At 42.1% G+C, this 8236-nt stretch overlaps 1 long non-coding RNA gene across 1 annotated transcript; it reads left to right on the top strand.

The window, feature by feature from the left end:
- Positions 1 to 368: 368 nt before the first annotated feature.
- On the top strand, positions 369 to 4620 carry LOC142567679 (uncharacterized). Its single transcript, XR_012825210.1, has 3 exons — positions 369 to 1732; positions 2372 to 2434; positions 4453 to 4620. It is a non-coding gene; the product is annotated as an uncharacterized LOC142567679 (long non-coding RNA).
- Positions 4621 to 8236: the final 3616 nt, after the last annotated feature.

Here is an 8236-nt window from a genome sequence, read left to right on the forward strand (position 1 = left end):
AGCCGTAATGGCTGCCAATGAAGCAATATGGAAAATGAGCCGAGAGAAAGGCTTCCAGGTTGTCGAAGTAAACAGAGAAGTGAGAAGTTGTGGTGGTTTTAAACGAGATGGGATCCACTTGAATTACAGGCTAGCACGAGAAGTGGGCTGGCGACTTGGGGGTCGCGCTGTTGCTTTTTTAGGGGGCCCGCGGGCGCTCAGGAGTTCAGAGTAGGTAGTAAAGAAGAAGGTCCCCTAGGGGAACATCAGAAGAGCATCGCCGTCGATAACAGAAAAAGGAGGAAAGCAAGAACAGGAGCTCGCCATGCAATAGGCTACATAAACATGCAGGGCGGCAGAAGAAAGGAAAAAGGGGCGGAGATTGAGGAGCAGTTACATAGAGAACAAATAGGGGTGTATGCGGTTACAGAAACGCACCTTGGAGACTCAGAAGAGCCGCCAGTTATTGAGAATTATGTTTGGTAAGGGTGCAACAGAAATAAGTCGGAAAGAAAGGGAGGGGGAGTCGGAATGCTCATCCATCAGGGAGCCAAATGGAAAAGAGTAAATTCACAATGTCAAGAGCATCTTTGGTTATCAGGTACAATGGGTGGGAAATAAACTTGGCTTGGAGCTACGTATTTGTGGACCGGAAAAAATTGCACACAGAAGAATAAGGAGTTAGTGGAATGCATAAGCGCTGATATTAAGGGTTTCGGGAATGGTGCTGAGATTGTCCTATTAGGTGACATGAATGCCCACATACAGGATTTAGATGGCTATACCGACAATGACGGGAAGTCAATGCTAGACCTTTGCGAGCAACATAACCTCGTGATCGTGAATACAGGGCCTAACCCACGAAACACAGAGCTTCTTAAAAACTTCTTAAAACTGCTACAAACGGCTATAGACGTCTTGGTCTATGATAAGACTGAAAATAGAATTTCTTCTAAACATAACCTCAGCACTTGGAATATGCTAGTAAATATTCTATCTGCGGCAAAACCCACTGCTGGTGTCACTAGAGTCTGTTTTGGTAAACGCATTCAGAATGTCTAACTCAAGAACTTTTCTAGATCTTTTTGTCTAAAAGTGCATAAAATGCCAAACGACGTGTTAAATGTGCGGTTACCGTCGGCCGTCGGCGTTAGCGAATAAAAGACTCCACAGACAAATCGAACTCTTTGGAAGCAACAGAAGTTAATTGGCTTTAATATTAAATAATTTCACACCAGAACTTCAACAATCAAGGGCGTGTTATAGTTTTCCATACGGGGCGCGCACACGACGCCTGGAAACCATTCTATGCTCGCGCAGCAGGTATTTACAGCAGCAGGAGCGAAACGCCGGTGTTGCATAGCGGTGTCACAGAGCCACCGCGCTGCGATCACCTCGGCGGCACAATCCAAATTTGTCGAACATCTGATTCTGTGCTGGAAACACTGGGAGGCAGGAGGTTTGAAAAAACGGCCACTGCCACCTGCAATGTCTCGGTCGTGGGTTCGTTATCCTGTTGTGCGTCATTCTAAGCCGTTCTGTACATTTATACTGGATGTTAACTGGAGTCATTTAGCTGTGCTGATGCTGTGTGCCGTGTGTTTTGCATCAGTGCTTCGTGACATCGGCTGTATTGCGTGTTTTCGCCGACGGCTTATTACCACAATGGCGGGATCTGCGTTCGCCGCTTTCGTGTCTCGGTGCGTCTAGGGTGCGTCTTTGTGCGTCGCACGTTCGGATAACACTTTTTCCGGTAAGTTAAATACATTGCGCTTCGTTTTTCGTCAACAATGTGAATATATTTAGGTGTTACCCGCGACAATTCTTGATATATGGGCTCTTCTGCCCTGCGAGTTTTCGTCATTACTTTTATACGAGGGTTCTGCTTGTGTTCAGCCGTTCAGCACTACCGCGCTCCACGACTTCCGCAACAACAGTCAGAACTTTGCCCTGCTTGTTAGCCTGTGGTTAACGTAGCACGAGCCAACCGAAAGGAGTGCATTCGAAGACGACGCGCTGGCTGTAATGCTGAACCAGACTGAACTTGCTCTATTTTGTGTCCTTTTGTTCTTACGTGTGCGCGCTTGTGTGTCAGCGACTATGCAGTTTGTAGCGTTCCCACTTTATAGCAAAACAAAAAAATACAACTGCAGTGTTTACTTCATCTATACAATTACAAATTAAATCGTCTGCTGATGTACAAATTTCACTTGTGTTTTGTTCTAAATAAGCAGCAAAACCTTTAACCTAGTAGGTGCTTCATCTGGGAGTGAAATCACGACAGCTTGGCATTTGTTAATGAATGACTGTGACCGGGTCACCTTATTTATAATAGCAAATTTGCCTTTCAACTGACTTGATGCCATCTTATTTTGTCCCTTTCACTCTATAGACGGCTGGACATCCTTCTTGTACCTTGGCACTGGTTAGATGACTGGACCTCATCATGATCAGTGTAAGCCAATGTACTGTACTCTCTCTTGTCCTCCCAGTGCTTTTTATATGGGTTAAGGCCAGGGAGCGCTTCGTGGTAAAATAGCTAGTTGGTGTCTCACAAATGGCCATTTTTTTGCACTGGTCCATTATAAGCTGCCACTATTATAACCAATTTCTCAGTGCCAGTGTACATACACAGTTCTACTAATAATTAGTTTGCCTAAGCCTTACAAAATTTACCTGTAGGTAGTCATTGCTATGTAAGAACTCACAAATTAACTCTGCTGTGTCATAGAAGTATTCCATACATGAGTAAAAATTTTCTACAACAGTGTACATTACACCTTGCTTCCCTAATGTACAAATTTATTCAAGCCAGTATTTGATTAGTTTGGTATTCTAAATGTTTTCTGTATGATATAGTTTCTTTACAGGAACTTACTGCACAGCATCAGCAAGCAGTCTATGTGTGCTGTAAAAGGTGTGCTTTGCCGCTAGAATTGATAAAACATGGGCCAAGGCTTCCATACAAGGACAAACTTCAATTTCGCTCTACCACCATCAGCACTTGGCTGGCGCTTGCAAAATGAATCATATCAAGTAGCTTGTGCCAGACTGTTTTTTAACCTTATTGTGAGGAGATCACAAAGTGATCTGTGGAGGTGCCTGCGTCTGAGATATAGATTGTGCTGCAACAGATGTGCGTGTAGAACAGGCATGATGCTGAGGGTTCCAGCAGTTTGCAGAGGTGCTTTTAAAATTTTCTCATAACTGCAATTTTACCTGTGCTGTTTTTTATCACCTATTTCAATAATATCATTGGAGGTGTTATCAGAATTTATCAATCTATTTGCCCTGGCCCATTAGCCTGCCACATTTGCCTTTTCACTAAATGGGCAATTATTCTGCATGGACCATTACTTGAATACACCTTTTTGTGTGCAGTGGCTTCTCAGTTGCAAGTCAGCATAGATGCTCAGAATTACCTGAGGCTATAGATACACTGATGAATTTGCCACCTATACGAATCACTTTTTTGCACTTTCTCACGCAAACAGCATGCTAACACTTCCAAGTCAGTGGGCAATGTTATTGTTTGATCACATCATGAGATACTTTCAACTTTGTATGACGCATCGTCCAAGGTGTTGCGTCATTTGTGTGAGGTATTGCCCGAAGCCAATTAGGGTCACATGAAAATATATCAACAAAGTGATTGATCCAGCTAGGAGTGTTGCTTTGGAACACTACTTTATCACCAGTCCTCCTTTGCATGCTACCTGCTTACTCTGTACTGTGTCATGTTTAAGTTTGAAAGAAAGGCAACAGCTAGGCAGTGCAAAATTCCAAACTTGCTTTTAGTTCAATAATATAAAACGCTATTTAACTTTTTAATTAAGTTAGTACATCATTTACCTGCAGAGTGAATTACTGTTTTAAACTGATTATATTTTGCAGGAAGCTTCTCAGACTTGTTTGACAGGTTGACAAGTGGCTTTTTAGCCACAAAACACCATACAATAAATTAAAGGCTGACTTTGACTCTGCTATGCAACTTAATGACTATATGCCAGGAACAAGGTCTCTGAGTTGTGGCGCTGGCTAACACTCCCAGGGTTCTACTAGGACACATAAATACCCAAGAAAGTGGATGGGAAAACGACGCCGCTGTAGCTCAATTGGTAGAGCATAGCACGCGAAATGCGAAGGTTGTGGGTTCGGTTCCCACCTGCGGCAAAGTGTTTTTTCATCCACTTTAATTTCCATTAATTTATCGTTTCTTTATTTAATTTATTAAGCGCAAGTAATTTCTCCTATGTTGTCCTTCGTGTCAGTGTTTGTTGGCTTCTTATGATAGGAAATATATTAGTCATTTTAAACATCATCGCATACATACCTTAAGATACCCGTAGTTTAAGAGAAATGAGTGCTTAAATTTATTTTTAATGTGAGCCAAACTTCTTACTTAGCACATATTGCTAATTGAAGTTCCAATTTCAACAATCCCATTTCTTCCCTTGCCCCTGTTCTGTACAGGTATTGCTTTCCTATGTCTACAAGAACCGTCACGCGTGGCCTGTGACAGCAAGCTTTTGTGGGCAGCCAGTGCTCTCCTACGAAGGCTGGCCTACTCTGGCAGCGGTGGCAATCTTCAAGATTTATCCATGATCACCTTTGCTGCTATTTGTCACTTGTTAATTACACTTTCTGCATCTTTTCTAATTTATTAGGTAATAAAGTATGAGTATGTGACATGGTGTGAAGTTGATGCGTTGCTGCATTTTCGCTTGCAATCACCTTTTATGCATCAGAAGCTCATCATACAGATTATGAAAAAAAAACAGCATATTATGATTTATCTTTCAGTTCTTGTAACATGCAACATACAAGGAATTCACTAATGTATGGTATGCTGAAGAACTCGCCATTATTTCTGCGTGATGCTGTGCAAGCATGTGGCGCTACCTTACAGGAGGCACCCAGAAAGTTACAATTTACTTTTAAATGAAGCATGGACATCAGAAAAAATATATTTATATTGCTAGTTAGAGCATAGAGTTTCTCACTACATTACCTAGAGGGAAATCTGGCGCTGCTGCAATGTGGTATACATGGGAATGCCGGTATATTGTGGCTTCGGATTGGCATCGTTCTCGTAGAGACAGGACACCTTGAAGACGCGCTTGGCAAGTACCGTTCCGTCTGCCACAATGATTCATTTTCTACTAAAACAGCACTTAAAAAGCTGTTTTAGCTTTATTATTACGCGAAAACATGTTTTGTTCAACTATGAGAACTTGTTATTGTGTGTACGACTACATGTTACGTAAAAAAATATCAGCGGGCCGCTAAAGTTGAAGGACAGACGACAAGGTTCACGCTCGCTTTGAAACAGTTGGTCGTCTGTTATTGCTTTTCTTCGCTTGGTCATGCATTGTGGGTGAGTAAAGATGTAATATGCGTGAACGGAAACATTTTATGAAGATTTTACTTTGAGAACGCGTTATTTACGTAGCCATATCCACGTTTTAGACAAAGCCTCGTACAACACCAGCCAACACGAGCCTCGCAGACACATATATCGTCATTCCCATGACGGCACGGTGCCCCCTTAAGAAACTCCCATAGACGGTGGCGCCAGATTACCCTCTAGGTATTATAGTGAGAAACTCTATGAGTTAGAGTGGTTCGCAGAGTGTTTTTCCAGATGTGTACTATCCTTTATTTCTTAACTCATTGCAGCACAGTGTCCTGTTTCGTATACTGGCGTAAGGCTATTGTGCCCCCTGTAGCTGAAACAAGGATGTAATTTTTGCCTGAACTGCAGCATCACTGACAAAATTTTTCTTTGTTAGAAACGATTTCAATTTGGTGGAGACCCAGCAGGGCGAAGTTTTGTCAATAATGACGTGTTTCACGCAGAGATGTTCTTGTTTAGGTCAATGAGTGAACATTGGAATTATATCAGCGTACAATACAGATCTTGTTTTATTTGCAAAATAATTCTGACAGGTGGCATTCAATTGATTGGTCTAATTAAAAAGCACAAATTGACCAATGAGGCTGTACTACACTATTCCCATGGTTCACATCTGGAAAAACTACCTCTGCATCACTCTATCCGACAATATAAACTTTTTTCTGATGTCCATGCCTCGTTTAAAATAAATTGTAACTGTGGGCAAACGTCGTGTTACTGTAACAGCTGCCGCAAAAATTTGAGGGAATGTCTAATAAAAGTCTTCCGTTGTTCTTGTCAAGCTGTCCATTAGCCAACTTTTAGCGTAACGTTAGCAGGGCTTACTGAAGTACTTCTAGACGTCCATGGCTACAAAATGTCTTGATCAAGACAGCTACTAGGCTTTTGAATTAGCCGTTAAAGACATCTTTTAGACATCAAATAGCTGCTTGCGTGTTTCGTGGGAAGTGTGAAGGACAGATCACGTGGGAAGTGGGAAACCGGCAATCGACCATTGATTACTGTCTGATGACAGAAGGAATTCATGATAAGTTGAGAGAAATGGTCATCGATGAGGAAGGGTTTAGCAGCATAGGGAGTGACCATAAACGCATCATGTTGAAAATGCGATATGTAGTTGGGAAAGAGAGCAAGGAAAGCACAATAGCCAGACCAAATTTGAACACTGAACAAATAGCAAATATAGTCACTAGAGTTGAGGAAGAACTTGACTAGTGGCCAAGTAAGGAGTGGGAATATGGTGACCTTCTAAATGTAATAACGACAGAAATACGGAAAGGGAAACAACATGTTCGTTGGAAAGGAAAAAAAAAGAAACCGAAAAGCTGGTGGAACAAGGAGATACGAGAAGCGATCGCCGAACGACAGAAAGCATCTCGAGAGCACAGGCAGGCAAAGAAGGCGCAGTTGCCACAGGATGAAGTAACCAGCAAATGGGAAATATACCGGGAGAAAAAGTCTATGGTTCAAACACTGGTGCAAGGAAAATTAAAAGGTGAAAGTGAACGTTGGTTGTCAGAAATACGTGAGAAAAAGAAGGCCGCGCCTAGAATATTTTGGAATCACATAAAATTATTAGGCAGGAAGTCAACAACAATACAACAACACATCCTAGACGAAGATGAAAACAGACTGGAAGGAGAAGCGGCAATAAATTACATCCAAAAAGTAACAGCCGAATCTTTCCAAGGCAAGGACGAGGTTGTATTTGAAGAGAAAAAGAGCATGAAAGAGACCCAAGTGGAAAAGGAGCCGGTGCTGACAAATTTCGACTGGAAGAAAGCGGAAGAGAAAATTCCTAAGCGCACAGCCACAGGGCTAGACGAGGTTCCCGTTAGGCTGATAAATGAACTGGGACCAAAAAGTAAGGAAGCTCTGGTGATAGCAGTGGAAGAACTTTAAAAGATAGACGAATACCAGACAGTTGGCGACAACGTAGAATGAATTTAATTTATAAAGGTAAGGGGGAGAAAGACAGAATTCACTCGTATAGACCGTTGACCATTACATCGGTAATATGCAGGCTAGCAATGCAGGCAATCAAATTAAAGCTTCAAGCATGGGCAGAGAATAATGACATTTTGGGAGAGCTTCAGAATTGCTTTAGAATAGTTAGGCGTTTGGATGATAACTTGTTTGTTCTTACTCAGTGTATTGAAATATCAAAAGCAGAAAGGAGACCGTTGTATGTGGCCTTTTTGGACATAACAGGAGCCTACGACAACGTAGATCGCAACATTTTGTGGGATATTCTGGAAGGGGAAGGCTTAGGTAACGATTGTCTACAGCTTTTGAGAGAGATTTACCTAGAAAATACCGTTTGCGTTGAATGGAAAGGGATGAGGAGCGCGGAGAAAGTTCATATCAACAAGGGACTGAGGCAGGGGTGCCCTTTATCCCCGCTGCTGTTTATGATGTACATAGTGAGGATGGAGAGGGCGCTAGAAGGAAGTAATATCGGGTTTAATCTCTCATACAAACAGGCAGGTAGAGTAATAGAGCAGCAACTCCCAGGTTTATTTTATGCGGACGACATTGTGTTGCTCGCTAACAAGCAAAGTGATTTGCAACGTCTGGCAAATATCTGTGGACAGGAAGGCAACAATTTAGGTTTGAAATTTAGTGTTAGAAAATCAGGTGGTATGGTATTCAATGAAAACAGTGAACAGACAGTGGAGATACAGGGCCAAGAAATACCTCGGGTAACAGAATATAAATACCTTGGTATATGGATAAACGAAGGCAATGGATACATGGAAACACAGGAAAAAACCATAACAGTCAAGGGGAAGAGAAATGCAGCCATAATGAAGCACAGAGCGCTATGGGGATACAATAGGT

Source organism: Dermacentor variabilis, unplaced genomic scaffold (assembly GCF_050947875.1).
Source record: "Dermacentor variabilis isolate Ectoservices unplaced genomic scaffold, ASM5094787v1 scaffold_14, whole genome shotgun sequence".
Taxonomy (NCBI): Eukaryota; Metazoa; Arthropoda; class Arachnida; order Ixodida; family Ixodidae; genus Dermacentor; species Dermacentor variabilis.